The following is an 18,548-nucleotide window of genomic DNA, read 5'->3' as shown; positions in this document are numbered from 1 at the left end:
ATGCGGCAGGATTTGGCCGCATTCCAACGAGTGCGTGACGAACTTTCTATCAGTGACAACGGCCTTCTTTTGCGGGGGGGGGAAGGATTGTGATTCCACTCAACCTGCGTCAAGGGGTCGTCAATCTGGCACACGAGGGACACCGAGGCATCAACGCGACCAAGAAAGCCTTAAGAGAACGCGTGTGGTTCCCCACACTTGACCACATGGTAGAAACAACCCTGAAAGACTGTATGACTTGCCAGGTGGTCAGTCGGGAAGAGCCCCCGGCACCACTACAAATGTCAGACCTCCCGGAAGGGGTATGGCAGCAAGTAGCAGTTGACTTCTTCGGACCACTGCAATCAGGACAATACATTATTGTCATCATGGATGAATACTCCCGATTCCCCTTTGCACAGCTAACACCATCAACTCGAGCAACAACAGTAATCCCAGTGTTGTATGAAACCTTTGCTGCATGGGGCATTCCACTCCGAGTAAAAACAGACAACGGACCACCATTTAATGGACATGAGTTTGCAAACTTCGCAACACATCTTAATTTCAAACATAAGAAAATCACCCCACTATGGCCACAAGCCAATGGCATGGTGGAACGATTCATGGGGACGCTCAAAAGGGCGATTCAACAGACCGAACTAACTCATAGAGATGTCCAACAGACACTAAATGAAGTGCTAAGAGCATATCGGAATACACCACACAGCACCACCAACCAATGCCCAGCTACCGTGATGCTAGGAAGGACACCTCGAACTCGACTTCCCATGGTGGATCCCGCACCCCAACAGCGGCATGTCACCGTCGACCACAACACACTAGTCGAGATAGATCACAGGAACAAACACCGAATGAAGACCTACGCTGACCAACGAAGACATGCCAAAGACACTAACATCCAAGAAAGAGACTGGGTGATTGTCCGGAGTGATCGGCGTGCCAAGGCAGACAGCCGGTATCTCGACATTCCCTTCCAAGTCGTCAAAAAGAAAGGGACTATGATTACAGCCAAATCAGATCACAAACAGATAACAAGAAACATCTCGCACTTCAAGAAATGTAACCGGAATCCCCGACGAGGGACCTCGTCGAGTCAAACCTCAAGTGAATCTCACAACCACAGTGACAGCAGCGACCAAAGTCTCCGCAGCCCGGCCAGGACCGTGGAAGTCACAAGACGTCAGAGTTCACCGCCAAAGCAAGAGAGACGCCCCCAGCGTCTCATCAGGAAACCTCGACGATTAGTAGAGGAGATGTAGTAGAAGCAAGACTTTGTGAAACAGGGGAGATGTCACGTCGTCTCGCCTGACCTTTGAGACAGGACAGGCGAGCAGGAAAAAGGAAAAGGAAGTGAGGCAACAGGAAACAAGGTTAGTCTGTAAGTCAGTCTGAGGCTGACAGGCAATAAAGATAGACGTGAAACAGAGCCTCCGCCTCGGTGTGTTTCTTTCCAAAAAGGGTGATCCTGACACCCCGGTGCACCGCATGGGTGGGGGCTGGTTTGGGGCCCCTGGGGGCCGTTTTTGTTACTGGGCCGTTTTTGCTGCAAAATCGGCCAAAAACCGGCCCTGGCAAAGAGCGCGGCGCCCCCCCCCCCCCCCCCCCCCCCCCCCGACCCCCATCCCCGGAGGGGGGCCGGCCGAGCACTTTGCCAGCGCCAGTTTTGGTTCCCAGTCTGGCCCTGCAAATGCAACATCCACGCATTCCCGTGGCAACATGTCCAAGGGGCTTCCATAAGCATATAGAGATGGATTTGACACTGCTCCACCGACAGATTCCAAGAGGTAGTGGGCCTCAGATTGGAGACTTCAACATGTTGTAGCCAGTCTTTCCAGTCAGAAGACTGTCTTCAGTGAGTCAAACAACACCACCAGCCAAACTTTGTGATGGGCTTCAACAACGTTCCTGATGGACCCATTTTGACCTGTTGACACCAACCACAAATAATCTGGAGCATCCGAAGCAAGGATGGCTGGTGTTAATGGGCATCGCCCTACTACCCTGTCGGAGAAACAAAAGGATGAGAAGAACCACCAAGCAGTTTAAAAAAAAAAATTATTTATCATTTTGGCAAGACCCAAGGCAAATCAGGCTTACATGTTCGCTGTCAATGAAATAGCATCAAACAATAGGAAAAAAACAAAAGAAGAATAAAGTAATGTGAAATAGCATCATATCCTTATCACAAAACAGACATGTCATAGGCAGTGTAATATCAGCAATATAGCGACTTATTAAAAAGAAAGCACAGTCCCACAGGTCATCGCCCTCCCAAAAATAGTGACGGTTAGCAATGGGTAGTCCAGTTGTAGTCCCATGTGAGCGCCCACATACATAAAAAGTCATAGCGACAGACAGAGCATCATTTTGTGAGGACTGAGAGGAGCATAGTGCAAATGCTGTGTAAAGCTGTAAATGTAAATGTAAATGTATTGGCATTTATATAGCGCACTACTTACCCGTAGGGTCCCAAGGCGCTTCGACCGCTGCGAAACCCTTCCTGGCTTCCCTGAGAGATGGTCCCTTAATGGGTATCTCCAGGGTGAGACCAGGCATCCCCGGCGGTCTGGTGGGGCCGTTAGTGAAGATGAGGCAAGCTAATGCCCAGAGTTGCCGAGTGTGATCGCTGATCAGAGTGGGCACCGAGGCGAGAGAATTATCGAGTCCGCTGACCCTGGTCCAGAAACCTGCCGCGCCGGGAATCGAACCCTGGTCCCGGGCCGTCCTCTGCTCTCGGGTCTGCCGCCTCTAACCAGTGAGCCACACTACTTCACAAGCTGATCACTTTACCCCACGCCCTCCGGAACTATGCCGTGGTCTAATTGACAGCCAGAAGCCTGCCGCAGTATTTCTGCATATGTTCTGCAGGGACCCCAAATGTCTCTAGGATGGGAAGAGCTTGGCAGTAGGCTGGCATAGATCTCATAATTGGTATTACAATAGGCCAGGCTACACAACCAGCCAGCCAAGGTTGGAGCAGACTTGCGGCCCCATAATAGAGCAATCTCACGATTAGCTAATAGTAAGCTGAGGGATGCAAAACGTCTGACCTGTTTGGGAAAGTTAACTGTGTATCCCAGTAGTGCAGGTATGGGGTAAGGGTCAGTTTCGTCATGGCCCCTAGCACGTTGTGTATTTCTTCCCAGTAGGTGTGCCGTTTAGGGCAAGTCCATGTGAAGTGAGTAAAATCAGCATACGGGGCTGCGCACTTGCGACAAGTATGCCGTCTAGTAGGGTCTAATCTGTGTGCTTTAGCGGGGGTAATATTGATTCTGCGTAGGAACTTAAAATGCAATAGTTTATTTCTGCTGTTAAGAGAGACATCCTTTGTCACTGCGCAGCACTTGGCCCACTGATCGTCCGTAATGGGGTGGCCTGAATCTGCTTCCCAGTCTGCGCGAACCTTGTCATCATGTACAGGCTGCAGCGATGCGCAGGCTCTATATAGTTTAGAAATGAGATGTGCCCCGCTAGGGCTTACAATTATTAGTGTAAGGGGCGGGAACGAGTCTGACTCTAGAGGAAAACCGGGCAGCGTAGCTCGCAGCGCAGAGCGGATACGACTCAGGACAAAGCTGTCCATAAAGGTGACAGCCTGAAAACGAGTATCTTCCGATGGGGATAAAATACGCCCCTCAGGGCATAGGTCCCCTAGTGTAGTGATAGCGAATTTGGTTAAAGTGCGCTGGATCAGGGATGCTAGGTGGCGCTTGACCGTGATGGACGCGCTTCAGTGAGGCTCCTGCCAATCCGGGCAGAAAACTAATCATTATCCTTCTCCTCACGGACATAAACTGCCCTAACACATCGCCACTGGACAGCGGAACTGATGCTACCTCCAGTGATACCATTTTCATGCTGGAGATGAGCGGCATGAAGGAGCGGTGAGCGTTCGAGCCTAGCCGTGGGGGCTGGCTGTGGTGGTCTGGAGCCCGGAAGCAGTGAAGGCGGCCAGGAAAGACCGAGGCTGCACGAGGCCTATGTCGAGAAGGCCGGCTGGAGGAACATTTAAGCTGCAGTGCTGCAAATCGGAAGTCCTTGTGAGCGGCGGACGTGCGATAAAGACACCGCACATGGCGAGTACCGAGCCAGGCGCATGACCTTGAATGAGCCCGGAGATCTGTGCAATGTAATGGCCGCCTGTTGACGCGGCCTAGGACCCGACTCTGTGGCGCAAGCGGTGCTGGTGAGCCTGAGTGCTGGAGGAGGCACGGACACAAGCGAATTGCCCCCGGGACAGCGACGGGTGCTGCGCATGCGAGGGCAGTGGAAACATAGAGGCCCCATCAGACCGCAGAGGTGCCAGTGACGCAGCGAGGGGATGGAGCTGCATGAGACGGTGGCATCTGCCGGACCCCGAGGGCAGGAGGAGCATCGGGCAGTGCTACCCCAGGCATAATAGGGGCCACAAAGGTCTAAAACTCCCCCGGTGGGAAGAACCGCGGGCGCCTATTGGACTACAGCTTTTTTTTGGACTCCTGACACCCCTTTTGCGACGGAGAAAGGTAGTAAGCTAGGCCAGCTAGGCCAGCTATGCACCTGTCAGCAGGAAGCACGGAGTAGAACCGTGGGCTGCGGCGACGGCGATTGCACAGGGAGCGGGGCAGACCCCAGAGGCACGGTCATAGATTCCCTCACTATACAAGGTGGGCCCATAACACGTGTATTGGTCAGCATTGGGAGAACAGAGGCCAAGTAGGCGTAACTGTCCTTTGACTCACAAAAGGCACCCAGCTCGAGCTCGAGCTCGAGCTCCAAGGAGCGCACAGAATCTGAGCTAACAGAACCACGGGATGAGGACTGGAAGGCGCTACTTGTGGTGACAGCAAACGAACACAACGCTGTCCCGATTCGCTCCGCTGCTCGAGCGGGGCGCAGAGGTACACCTCGGGCGCCGATTCCAATTTAAACTGAAAAAAATGAAGAAAGTCAACATTAGAAGGCCAACTACACCATGCTGACATCGCGGTATTGCACACTAGAGTATGAGATTGTCCAGCGTCGAGGCTGCAATAACAGGCTTGAGTTTCTCAAGCTTTCTGGAACTCCCTACTGATTAGGAGTTCGAAACGCGTAGACCCGTTTTGTGTTCAAGCCATAAGAATCTTAAAATAGAATAATTTTCTTGCGTTTGGAAAAAGCTTGCAAATTGAAGTTTAATCAATTTCTATGGCCTTGTTTAACTTTGTATGAAATCAGAAATCAATTTTAAATACATTTTCTGGTACTGTTGTATGAGAGAAAGTTGTTATGAATGTTTGATAAGGTTGAATGATGATGTGAATGTAATTTTGTAAATCATGTAAATATTTTTCTCACTGTATGAATTTTTCCTTATGATGTCTTTTGTGTTGTTTGCTGTAATATAAGATGTAAAAAATGTTGAATTGCAAAATAGAAAAAAACTAAATTTTTCGTGAAACATGAGACAAAATAAAATGATTAATTCAGACTAAATGATAAGTTTATAACTCATGTTGTGTTCAATTCCAAGATGATTGTTTAGCTTATATCTAGCAGGAACACTATTGGAAATTGTTTAGTTCAATACTTGTGGGAATGAAGCAGAACCTCACATCCGTTGATTCCAAGATGGACGCCATGAATAGCAGACTAGAAGCGGTGGTAGGCAAGCTTGACCAGCATGATAAAAGGATCAAGGAGGCGGAACAAAGAGTGTTGGAGTTGGAGGATGGTGCGTCTGCAAATAAACAACACGTGCTTCAGATGGACAAGTTGCTAAAAGTAATAGCGGACAAGAATGAGGAGTTAGAGGCACATTCCCAGAGATATAAAGTCTGAGTTTTGGGCCTGGCCGAATTGACGAACACTGGTAGAATGGAGGACTTCATGGAAAAGTTGATGGTGGATCTTTTTGGCAAAGACTCCTTCTCAGCTCATATGACTGTCGAACGGGCCCACTGATCGTTGGCAGCACACCCGTGCCTGGTGATTGTGCGCTTCCTGAATTAACGGGACAGGGACACAGTATTGCGTCTGGCTCGGGAGAAGGGGCAAGTACGATATGAAAATACCATCCTGACCTTCTATCCTGATTTCACCCAGGCCGTTCAGGAAGCCTACCGAAAGTTTGCGGTTGTGAAAAAAGAAGCTTCAGGCACAAGAAATAACATACGCCATGCTGTACCCCGCAAAATTAAAGGTTCACCACCTGGGGAAACAACATCTTTTCAACTCTCCTCAACAGGTGGAGGAGTTCCTCAAACAGGCCTGCAAGGCAGCATCCCAGGACGCAGCCTCCTGCAGAAGATCCAGATTGCAGTCTCCCCTGTCGGAACCGGGCTGACGCCACGGCACAACGAAGCACTGACTGCAGAATGGACAGGGCACGATAACCTACTGAGAACTGGTCCGAGTTGGTTATGTATCACTGTTGTTTTAAAGTTGTCAGGACATTTTCCCGCCAGGACACTCGCTTCCGTCCCACCAGAGTGGCCTCCTCATTTAAGTGGGGCTGCAGGTGGGTGAAACAGGGAGGTTGAGTGGGCAAGGTGAGAGCCCCTAGCAGACCCCTCAGGAGGGCATACCCCCTTTGTTTTTGTATTGTATCAGGGATTTTCAAAAGGTTAGACTGGAACTGTATGCTTACATAGTTAGGGTGGGGGGGGCAGACATACTCTGCAAGTTGGGGGAGCCAGAGTGGAAGGGAGAGAGGGTCTTGGGGGGGGGGGACGATTGCACATTACCTTTATGCGAGACCAGCGAGAAAAATGCAAGAGTAAGATTGGTATAGTTAGGTGCAATGACTGAGGCCACAGGTAATAGGAATGATCTACATGTCATTTTATGGAACGTGAGAGGGTTGAATTATCGGAAACGCAGGCAGGTGTTGGGATATCTAGATCGACACCATGTCCATGTGGCTCTACTACAAGAACAAGGAAACACACCCAAATTTGCAACGAAATGGGCTACCCATAGATGCTTCGCATCGTACTCTGGCTACTCCAGGGGGGTGGCCATTCTTATTAAACGGGGAGTCCGGTTTGTTCTTGGAGGGACGGAGGCGGACCCTAATGGGAGGTACTGCCTGCTTTGGGGGAAATTGAACTCACACAATGTCACCATTGTGAACTACTACGGCCCCAATACAGATGACGTGCACCCCCTACTCATGCTGAGAGGCAAACTCCAAACGCTTGGGTCGATGTATGCGCTTTGGGGAGGGGACTTTAACACTGAAGGTTTTGTCCCGAACTGAGCTACAACCCACAACCTTTGAACGCTCCTGGCTGTATTACAAGATATTGATCCAAACAGCGCTGCGGTGGCGGTCTTTTTAGACGCCACCAAAGCATTCGACTCTGGATTGGCCTTTGGACAATTTGATAGTGTCACCCATTGGAGTGGTGCCAAAATAGGAGAAGGGTCAGTTTCGCCTCATACAACATCTGTAGTGGCCCGAAGGTGGCTCTGTAAATTATTTCATCGATGTACGGGAGACCACGTCTCATACTCATCAGTTGACGCAGCCATGTCACTTGTTGTGATCCCGGGCACAACAGCAATGATGGCAAAGTGCGACATTAAGTCGGCTTTCCGGCTGCTTCCTGTCCACCCAGACGATGGGGACCTACTGGTGATCAAGTTTAACGACCGCTGGTACGTGGACAAAGCACTATTGATGGGCTGATCCATGTCCTGCGCACTGTTCGAATGTTTCAGTACCTTCCTACAATGGTTGTTCACGGAACGGATGGGTCACCAAGGAGTAACGCACTACCTGGATGACATTTTCTTTGTGGGCACCCCAGGCTTGGCGGACTGCCAGGAAGCGCTGGACAGGTTCCAGGAGATCATGGGGAAGTTGGGCGTGCCGCTGGCACAGGAAAAGACAGTGGGGCCCTGTTCAGCACTGTCATTTCTAGGAATTGAATTGGACTCGGAGGCGATAGAGGCACGCCTCAAGCGGACAAACAGCAGCAAATGTTGGGGCTGCTAGAGGCTATGTTGGCACGGCACAAAGTCATAGTGTCGGATATACAGGTGCTATTGGGTCACCTGAACTTTGCCTGCAGGGATGTGAGAGTAGGGAAGCCTTTTTGTAGGTGTCTGGGCAGGGCACTGGCAGGAATGAAACCACTGCATCATTACGTGAGACTGTCAGCGGGGGGAGGGAGGACCTGAGGATGTGGCAGTTCATTTTACAGAACTTCAATGGTGTTCCAATGATGCAGTACGATGACATGGTCTGGGATGTGCAGGTTTTTCCGACGCGGCAGGTAGCAAGCGCTTTGGTCTCTATTGGCAGGGAAAATGGTGCGCAGAACAGTGGCCCTCTGAGTGGGCAGGAGGGGGACAAAGCATAGCTTTTCTGGAGTTCTTCCCGCTGGTAGTAGCGATCTCGTTGTGGGGGAAATCGATGGCTCACATGTGGGTGAGATTCAGGATAGACAACATGGCAGTAGTAGAAATTGTGAATCAGCAGTCCGCAAGGGATGAGCAAGTTTTGAAATTGCTGAGAGTGTTTGTGCTGGACTGTCTGCGGCATGATATTGCCTTTCATGCAGTGTATGTGCCAGGGGTGGACAATGACATAGCTGATGCTTTGTCTCATTCACAGTGGGGGAGATTGTGCGGGTTAGCCAAGGACGCGGACAAAACCCCGACAGCCATGCCGCCGCATTTGTGATACATAGGCAACACAGGATGCTGCAGCTGGTTCTAGGTTCACTTGCGCAATCAACGAAGGTGGCATACACAACGGCATGGGGGAGTTCTTAGGATCGGGAGCAAGGCGGCGGATTTCCATGGCGGGGCGACAGGAAGATGTGATACAGTTTATCCTGTGTTTGATTGAAAAAGGGCTCACAAGGGTTACAATAGCAGGTAAATTGGCTGGGATTGCTTTCATGGGAAAGCTCTTGTGGGGTTACGCGCTGTCGGCGGGGGAAATTGGTTTGCGCATGTTGGAAGGGTGGGCCCGTGAGTGCGGTTGGGTGGCTCGGGTCAGGAACCCCCTGTTATGGGACCTTCTGGAGAGAGTGCTGCAAACGCTGCCAGGGTATGCAGGGATGACGCTGAGATTTGCCTATTTTACACGTTAATGTCATGGATGTTCCTGGGGGTGTTCCGTGTTTCGGAATTGTTGGGTTCCAAATGGGGGGAGGGTTTGGTATGGACCGAGGTTTCCCTCCATGGGAAGAGGGTCTGCTTGTGGCTGAGGAAATCGAAAATGGATCAATGGGGTGGGGGTCGATGGGTCTCTTTACAGGCAGCCGACGCTGGCTTGACCTGCCGGTATAGGTGGGGGACAAGATGGAGGTCATTGGCATCCGACACGTTAGGAGTGGTATTCAGGCATGCCGATGGACGAGTGGCCAAGGGGTCGCAGCTCCTGGCTAAACAGAAGGCCTTGACCCATCTGGGATTGGATGGCAAATGTTTTGGGACTCATCCCTTCAGGATTGGAGCTGCATCAGAAGCAAGCAATCGGGGTTGGGGGTGAGGGGACATTATGAGGTTGGGCAGGTGGTCATCGGACTGTTACCAGTGTTATGTGCGCAGCGCCCCCGGCCCGTTGTAGCGCGGTTCTTTGTTTTCCCTGTGTTCATTCATGTTTCTTGTTTCAGGTCCGGTGATGGGTCCACTCGCCAGGGACATGTCCATATGGATTGTGGGTCATTCTTTTGTGAAGTGGGCTCAGATCCAGGCACGCTCCAGCTATTTCGGAGACAACCTTGGCTTTAATAAAGAACTGTTCAATGTTTGTTGGAAAGGGAAAGGGGGATGCTCTGCAAAGAACTCTTGTAAGTGTTGAATAGGATGTTGGTGGCTCGTAGATGCCCCGAAGTCCTGGTCATTCACCTGTGCGAGAACGATATGGTTCAGGAGACGGGCTTGGCACTGATGAGGTGCATGAAGCAAGATTTGGATACGAACAAGCGTCAGTGGTCAGGGTGCACAGTAGTGTGGACGGAGCTCGTGCTGTTTAGGGTTAGGAGGGGCGCAGTGAGCCCAGTGGCTGTGGACAAGGTAGGAGGAAGGTAAATGTAGAGATGGTTCTTTTTTGTCGCCAGTTGGGTTTTGCCAGGATTCGGCATAAAGACATCAGATACGACACTCCAGAGTTTTTCAGGGGGTACGGGGTCCATTTTCCAGGCTAGGCATGGACTTGTATTTCTTGGAGTTGAGGGAAGTTCTGTCCAGGATTTTGGGAGTGCTTAGAGGTTCAATGGGGCATGTTTCTGAAGGGTCCTTGGGGAGGTAGGGGCTAGGCAGGGGATAAGAGGGGCAGGGAGTTAGGGCTAGGAGGCAGAGGGGGCAGAAAAATGGGGAGGCGGCGTTTCCGCCTACTCTTCCGCCTTTTCCTGGGTGGCGGGGTTGTTTGAAAGTTGGTCAAGTTTGGCTGGAGTTTTGTAGTTCTTTGTTAAGTTTGGGGAGTTTGTGAACAGGAGCAGGGAAAGGTTAAACAGGCAGGAAGTTTACATTAGTGGTTCGTTAGTTACAGTTGCATAAAGGCAGATAGGATTTTAGGTCAGGGGAGGTTAGGTTTTAAAATGCTATATTGTAAGATTGTGTAATATTATTGTTATGGAATGTTATTTATTGTATGTTGCAGGGTGGGGGCTTATGATGTGGAGATCGTAGGGGTGGGTGAACAAGAGGTCAGGTATTTTATGTATAGAGAGGTTTTAGTTTTGTAGGGCAAAGTGCCAGTGTTAATAAAATTTTGATATGCACCTGTTTCAATAAAGCAACCTTTTTTTTTTTTTTTTTTACATCCCTTCACCGCGTCAAGCAGAGAGCGGGAAACAAACCAGTAATCAATACGTGTATGGAGGTTATGGTAGGCCGAGTAATGGGTGTACCCACCCCGCCCGAGTGTCTATGACGCCACACATCAAACAAGTCAAGCTTCACACATTCCGATGACAGAAGCAATGCCGAAGCAGCAGGGGATCTAGGGGGGCCCGCCGATCTGTCCAGTTCTGGGTTCAACACTAGGTTAAAGTCCCCCCCCCCCACAGCATTCTAGCGCCCACAAACTGCCTACAGCTGTCAGCCAGCAAAGCATAGAAATCTGGGGAATCGTAGTTGGGGCCATACACATTCACCAGCAATAGATCATGACCCTTCCCCACGCATCGTGCAATCACATACCGCCCCTCAGGGTCTACCGCCACCCGCTTTAGCGACAATTGGGATTTGGGATTAGCCCAGGTGATCACCCCCCTCGCATGCGTGGTGAACCCTGCAGCAACACAGGCGGAACCAAGACCCCTCATCTGCAACATAGGACTGGACAGTGGCAGATGTGTTTCCTGCAGCAAAGCTAGGTCAATCTGGTGGCGCTGCAAGTACGCTAAGACCTTCCTGAGTTTACGGAAATCGTTAAGCCCTCTCACATTCCATGACAGCAATCGCAGAGAGCCCAGGGTGCTCTCTGGTCCTAGAGTCTCAGTGGTCGACATAGCAGGTTAGAGAAAACAATAGGGCAGAGCAGACGATGCAGCAGACACATTGCAGTAGTTGGCATAAACAGACCCCCCTCCCAACAGACCCCGAACCCCACACAACATATTAGCAGCAGAAGAACATAGCAAACAACTACCCACCCACAGCCGACCAACCCCAACCCGGTCAGACAGAGCATGGCACTACCCACCCCGAACCCACCCGAAACTACCCACTACAAACCCAAGACCCTCTAGAGAGTCGAAAGCCAAAAGCGCAGGGGCAGAGGTTCCCAGCCAGACAATAATACGCTCAGACAAGGACCAGGTACAACCGTAGCTCCCCGCCCCACCCCCCTTGCCTTCGGCACCCCACCCCAGCTCCAGCAGGAAAGCAAGCAGAGTGGTGAATAATCAGTCCCAATGTTCTACAGGTAGCACCCTCCCAGAACCAGAAATACAGCAGTAAATGTCAGCAAGAACCCAACTCAGTAGCTCGACTCCGGGCCCACCAACCGTGGTCCAGAAAAGCAAAGAAAAGGCACATCGGGCTTTGTAGTGCAACCCAACCACTCACGATGACTCAGCCAAATCCGGCTCTGGGGCGAAGGACAGATCACCCCTGACCATCCAAAGACGCAGCCTCCTCCTCGTCTGTACGTTGACCCCTCGGGCTATTGCGCTGTTCCTTAGCCCATTCCTTAAGTGATTTTTTCAGGTCCGCTGGGTCAGTGAAAAAGTGCGAGTGCCCCTGTTTGTTGATCCGGAGTCTCGCCGGGTACAACATGGCATAGTCCAGTCCCATGTCTCTCATCTGTTTCTTATAGGGGGCGAAGCGCTTCCGTTCCTCTTGTACTCTCGCCGTGAAGTCAGGATAGAGGGAAATGTTCATGCCTTCAAACTGTAGTTCCCCTTTCTCCCTCGCCAGCCGTAGTGCCAAATCGCCGTCCCTGTAATTCAGAAGTTTGGCGATGATTGGCCTCGGTGGGAGGCCAGGTTGCGGTTTCGGACCCAGAGTGCGATGGGCCCTCTCGACAATAAACATGGGGGAGAAGACGTCCTCCCCCAGCAGCGTGTGAAGCAATTTCTCAACAAACAGTTCCATCTTGCCAGTGTTGGTGGATTCCGCCACCCCTGTGATGCGGACGTTGGAGCGCCGCGAACGAGCCTCCAAATCCTCCGTTTTGTCCTGTATGACCTGGAGCAGGCGACCGAACTGCTTACGGTCCTTATCCCACTCCGTCTGGGCCTCCTCCGCTTCCGTCAGCCTACGCTCCGCCATATTCAACCTCTCAGCGTGTTTGTCCACTCTCTCAGACATCCGGTCCATTCTGAAGGATAAAGCGTCAATTTTTGTGCCAATCGCGGACATACTCTCCTGCAAGTCCTTTTCCATGGTACAAAGCATTTCACGAATGTCCGCGCAAAGCGAGCTATCAGCCGCCTGCGACGAGGTCTCCGGAGGAGCCCCCTCCGCGCCCTTCGGCCTCCGTTGTTCGAACGTGAGCTTCGGTTGGTTTCTGTCGCCCTTTCCCATGGCGTTGCTCACAGTGTGTTGAGGAGGCAGAAAGCAAGAGCCGGCACAATGCAGTGGGGGTGCCGGGGAAGAGAACTCCGTGAAGCAGCCCGGTGCGTAGCAAAGAATGGAGGATAAAATGGCGGCCGCGGGCCGCGTGTCACGGACGAGAGCAGGGGGACGATCTCAACTCCCAGACATTCGCCACAGTGCAGGTCTCACCGCAGGTTGCCGAAAATCGCCAACACACTCCAAAAGACGCGCCCCGGCACCAGTGCCCTTCCAGTCCCCAAGCAGGCCGAAGTAGAAATGTCACCCGCCAACCGGCGTCCGTAGGATGCAATTTCCCGCCGCCGGGCTCCCAGGTCTCTCCGGAGTGCCCCAGGCCACCGCAGTTAAGTCACAGTTGGCACACCCGTAGGAGCTGTGAGACAGAGTCCAATGACCAAAGCACCGGTGCAAGCCAGTCCAGGAGAACCACAGGATAGGAGGCAGTCCGGCAGCCCGGGGCCTCACAGGGACTCCACGCCGCACGTACCGTTACGTAGGTCGGGCAGCCCCAAGGATAGTCCGTGGATTGCGGCCTGGTCCGCCGCGCCAAACTCCGCCGGCCCGTTGACCGATGCCACCACCGATTTTGATCCGGGAAGGTGCCCCGCCAGCTCTGGGGATCGTAGAAGCGAAATCTGCCCCTGCTATGGCCAGCAAGGCGCCAAAAAGGATATCTTTGTCGAATATTAGTGGGCTCAGGCGAGGAGCTCAGCTCTCACACGTCTTTCATGGACGCCAGCAAGCTCCGTCCCCCCCCTCAATAAAGCAACCTTTAACACACACAAAATGGTTGTTGGTGTGGCTTGCCCCCTCTTTCCCTCTCAATAGATTTTCATTTTGGGCGTGATTTACTTGGAGAAGTGCGGAGTGGGAAGACCTCCATTCATCTAAATGGCCGGGGATGGGGCAGGCCGTTTGGGATAATGTAAGAGTGAGTGTGTCAGTGACCACTGCCTCCTTTATTTCCACCCACAAACTCCTGTTAATCCTCTTCCAATAGGTAGGCTGGCAACGTTGAGCTACGTGTGGGTTCATAGTGCATGACAGTGCAAGCCAGTCACCATGCTCCAAAGAGAATAAGTCAGGTGAGTCTTATGTGCAATTTTCTTTCATTGTTCAGAATTTGGGTGTGTTACTTTTATGTGTGTTGGGTGTTTCTAAAGTGTAGTTTAATATATTCATACATAGCCCACAGAAGCATGTCATGTGCGGGAATGCTGGCAGGGATCTATCATACATAGATCTCCAGCGCAAGAGGCACATGTGGCCACTCTTTGGGGAATCTCAAGACACCTAGCCTCTCCCCTCCTGCCAGCCTTCCTCCCATCCTGTCTTCTTTTCACTTGCTATCCCAGTGTCTACCTCCAGCTGTCACTTTATGTCCTCTCTTGCTTGCATACTCATCTGCTTTTATTGTAGATTTTTTTTGCAGTTGTATCGCAAACTCGACTCAAACTTATTGATATTTTCTTATTGCGACTCTGGTGGTGCCCATTCCATCATTCACCGCAGAGATTCACATTAGTATCAGCATGTTTTTCTGGGGTTGGCTGCCATGCATGGCTCACGATCACTAGGTCCTACCTCCACACAGCGAGGGTTGTAGACACACACACCCCACAGAGAAAATGATGCTCCATTATACATACTTTTTAAAGTAAATGGAATGTTTGCTAGGTCTGCTTGCTTAGAATGTTGTCAGTGTATGCTGTATCCTCAATACGACCAATCTCAGCACTTTTAAAAGATTATAAATGCCCTATTGATGGCGGGAGAGGCAGGTCATTAGAATAAGCAAAAAGAAAATCATAACTAGGGCAATGTTTGTTTTGCAGTTTCTTACTTCTCATACTATTCTTATATACTAAAAAGAGAAAAAGATAAAAAAAACTCAAACATACAGCTGCTCTAGCGTGCTGCGACAAACCCGTTTGGCACCTCTCCAAACTCAAGCAGTGGTGGCTGCTCCAGGGCAGTAGTGGTGGGCCGGGGAATGGGTGGGAGGGTGTTGCAGAGAAAAAAAAAGAAAAAAAATAAGAAAATATCACTTACCTGCCAGCCAGTCACTGCCTCTTCTCCTGTCCTCTTTTCTCCCTGGCAGCACAGAAGCGCACAAGCTCCCAGACTCCCATAGCCAATAACAACGCTGCTGTCACTAGCATGACAACAGCATCATGATTGGTCTGAGTGGCCTGGTTCGGTGCTCAGACAGGGAGTGGGAGCTTGTGCATGTTCTTCACCCAGGGTGTGCAATACAGCTAGGTGGAGAACATGCTAAGTGTGCATGACTGTTTGGCAGGCTCAAGACGGCAGGCTAAACTGTCATTTGCACTTAAGTGCACCAACAACTCCTCCCCCTACTGGCTGCGACGACAGCCAAGCTCTGCCCAAAACTGACATTGTATTATTATCATATTATTTTTCTTTTTTCGCACTGCTGAAAAGCAGTTGGGCTATGCTCCTCCTCCTTTGCAGAGCAGTTGCCACTGAACTAAAGAGTTTGTGGGTCACGATATCATAGGGTTAGGGTAGCGCCTCTGCTCCAAGGCTGACGATCAGTGCTGGCTTTAGCCCTGCAGTTTGCTACAAATGCCTTTAACCCATTGATTTTTCATAGTTCTTTATCTTTCCAGTCAATAATAAAAATGTCAAGATAATGTTGGTGATTAATGCTCCTGCTGGAGAGATCGGAGTTTTGTTTAGTGGCAGTTCTGGCCCATTTTAAAGTTCTGTAGAGTGTTAATATGCCTCCTGCAAAGCACAACATGTACCATGCAGATCACAGAACGGTATTTTATGTAGATAGTTTAGTGGGTTACTGCCTTTGTCACAGCAATCCATTTATCACTTGCAGCCCATAAATTACAATCCTAATATAGCACAAGCAGCTAGGAGCTACAATCAGACAGTTGTATGCAAATTGCAAGGCATAGGTTTAAAACCTTATAGTTTTTCTGCAACCTTTAGTTATTCTAAGGTTTCTAAAAATAAAAAGGTAGCTTTGGATAGTAAGTAAATCTTAATAGGCAATTTTAAAAGCCAACACAGCTTCTTAATCCTGTTTGACCTGAGTGAACTGACCCTGTTGCCTGAAGCTGACCTTGCCAAACCAGTTCTTGCCCTTTAGCTGATCAAGATTAAGGATCAGAGCACAGGACATTGTAAAGTTTTTACTGCACACAAACATACCTTATCCTACTCCTATCTGTTTCTGTTCCTTCTTTATGGTCTATTTATGGACAAAAACAAACAATTAGGAATTCTTAGCTAAAGACCAGACTGGGCTTTAATTCCTAAATGTCTAGTGCAATGTTTGACCTCTTTGATGGAAGCGCACGATTGGCGGCACCTCTTTCACACAAGGAAGTTTTGTTTAGCACCTTATGCACAGAAGAATGGATATAGGTTAAGGCTCTGTGTCTGTATACATCGGCTCACTGGCTGGTCTTCAGAGTACAATCAATACATGTGTGCACAAGTAACTTTAGTTATGTGAAGTCATAATTTTATTCTTCTACCAAAACTCCGAATAATCAACATCATATATGCAAATCCTGGTTCTACCAATCAGAAAGAACATTGGGACGTTTATCTGCGTTTGTGGGTTCAGAAACATGGTTTCTCAACTCAAGATTCCACATTTGATCACATCCGGTGCTGGTCTGACTCATAAAAATAAACAATTCTTGTATGCGACACAATTTTGGAGCGCAAACAAGCAGAGTTTTCATTGAAGTCGATGAGGCCTCACGGCTACTGCTGCTGACCATGTATCATACAGAACTGGGTTCAGGTCCTGGCCTCCGCTCATCATCAAGCAAACCTCTTGGCACCAGAGGCTGTGTCTTTTCTCTTGTGAAGAGTTGTTATGCAGAATTTTATTTTGGAATTTAACACAGTGTAAACCTTTTTCAAGGACATAAGTTATGTCCTTGTGCACGGATCGTACTATGTAAAACTGCCCAAATATTCTCACTAAATTGTTAAAATTTGCTTTAAAATGCACAATTTTTAGGGGTGTAGCCAGCCGCTAAGCAAGATGGGCACTTACAGAAGCGACTCTGCCTCCCGTACCGCTAAACTCCCTCATATCCATTCATAGACACCCTCTCATCACCTGCCAGTGCAGAATGGAACAACCGGGAGACCATTGATGGGGCTGAAGGCTTTGGAGTGTGGATTGGCGGAAAAGCTGTGGCAGGGGCCTGCAGAGGCAAGGCAGGCTATGTATGGACTGCAGTAGCAGAGTGCGGTGTAATGAGCAGAGTCAGATCCGGAGGCTCTGAACCCTTGGTGGGCCCACATTTGTATTCTGGCTGGGGATGTCCCTTCTGAGACCCACAAGGCCTCGGGAGACTCCAGACTGCCCCAGCAGAGTCTCTGACCTTTGATCCACCAGACCACCATGGCGGCGGCGTGAAAACGATCTGGAGGGGCTCCTGGACAAAGACGCAAGTGAGGGGGAGCCCCTGTGCGCCAACGAAGGCGGCCCAGGTGAGACTGAGTACAGGCACTGGGCCATGGCGGGACATGAGGCGGAAGGGGCCCACTGATGTGGGATAGGCCCAGGACTTATGCAAGCAAGGATAGAGGAACAACCCTAGTATTTCACTGGGTTAGGCAACGGAGTGCCTGCCAGAAGACTCTAATAGATAATGGCCACTAGATTTAGAATGTGGTAAAGGACTTTGGGCTCCAGAGCAGGGTTGAAAAGTGGGGTTGACCCACCTGAGGTTTGAACTCTCTTGTCAGCTGACCGATTAATACTTGCCCACGGTGTCCCGGAGCTGGGAAAGTGGCGCTTGCCTTAGAATCCTCCGGAGCTTGAGACCCCATTGTGTGCTGCTGAAAGCGGTGTAGAGCGCCTCTGTAGGTGGTGGGAAACATGAGAGGCTATGAGGAGGGTTCCACTTGAAGGAGTGACTTTGGCAGGCGGCAGCGACTACCACCATACTACCAGTTGTGACTTACCAGGGATAAGGAGACCATGATGACAGGTGGCAAGGGTCTCACAGTAAACAAAACAGGAAAAATACAGCCTCCCCAAGTAGATGACAACAGGGGGAGCAGCAGCGGGGAGCACAGAAGCCACGGGGAGGGCCCTCCCAAGCCAATGAGGCCCTCATTCTTAATGACATTATAAACGCAATATGGGGGTCCAAGGCTCCTTGGAGACAAAAACACTTTTCATTACCAAGGAAGTTACACTAATCGGGGCTGATCTCTGTAAACTGGAGTATAGAGTGAAGGAGGCTGAAGACTCAATTACAGCCCTCAAGGCAGAAATGCGGAGCCTGAGAGAGTAAGTGGCCAGCCTCCGGAAAATCACAGAGGTGAGAGGAGCTAGGCTGGAAGATATTGATGGCCGTGCCATAAGAAATAACATTAAAATGATTGGGGGACCAGAGGGAGCGGAGGGCTCAAGTGCAGACCCCTTCCTTAAAGACCTAATCCTAAACAAGCCACAGCCAAAACGTCTTACTAAATTCTTCTTGATTAAACGCACGCACAGGCTTCTTGGTCCCCCGCCTTAGACGGGCGTGTCATCGCACACCATAATC

The 18,548-nt window shown here is 50.4% G+C and overlaps 1 protein-coding gene across 1 annotated transcript in view; it reads right to left on the bottom strand.

Moving 5' to 3' along the window:
- The window catches only part of LOC147730469 (cyclic nucleotide-binding domain-containing protein 2-like), an 822,009-nt gene that overhangs the window by 290,670 nt on the left and 512,791 nt on the right, over positions 1-18,548 (bottom strand). The gene's annotated exons all lie outside the window — the stretch shown is intronic.

Source organism: Lissotriton vulgaris, chromosome 2_1 (assembly GCF_964263255.1).
Source record: "Lissotriton vulgaris chromosome 2_1, aLisVul1.2, whole genome shotgun sequence".
Lineage (NCBI taxonomy): Eukaryota > Metazoa > Chordata > Amphibia > Caudata > Salamandridae > Lissotriton > Lissotriton vulgaris.
The sequence above is the reverse complement of the archived record's forward strand: the minus strand, read 5'-3'. Positions and strand labels throughout refer to the sequence as shown.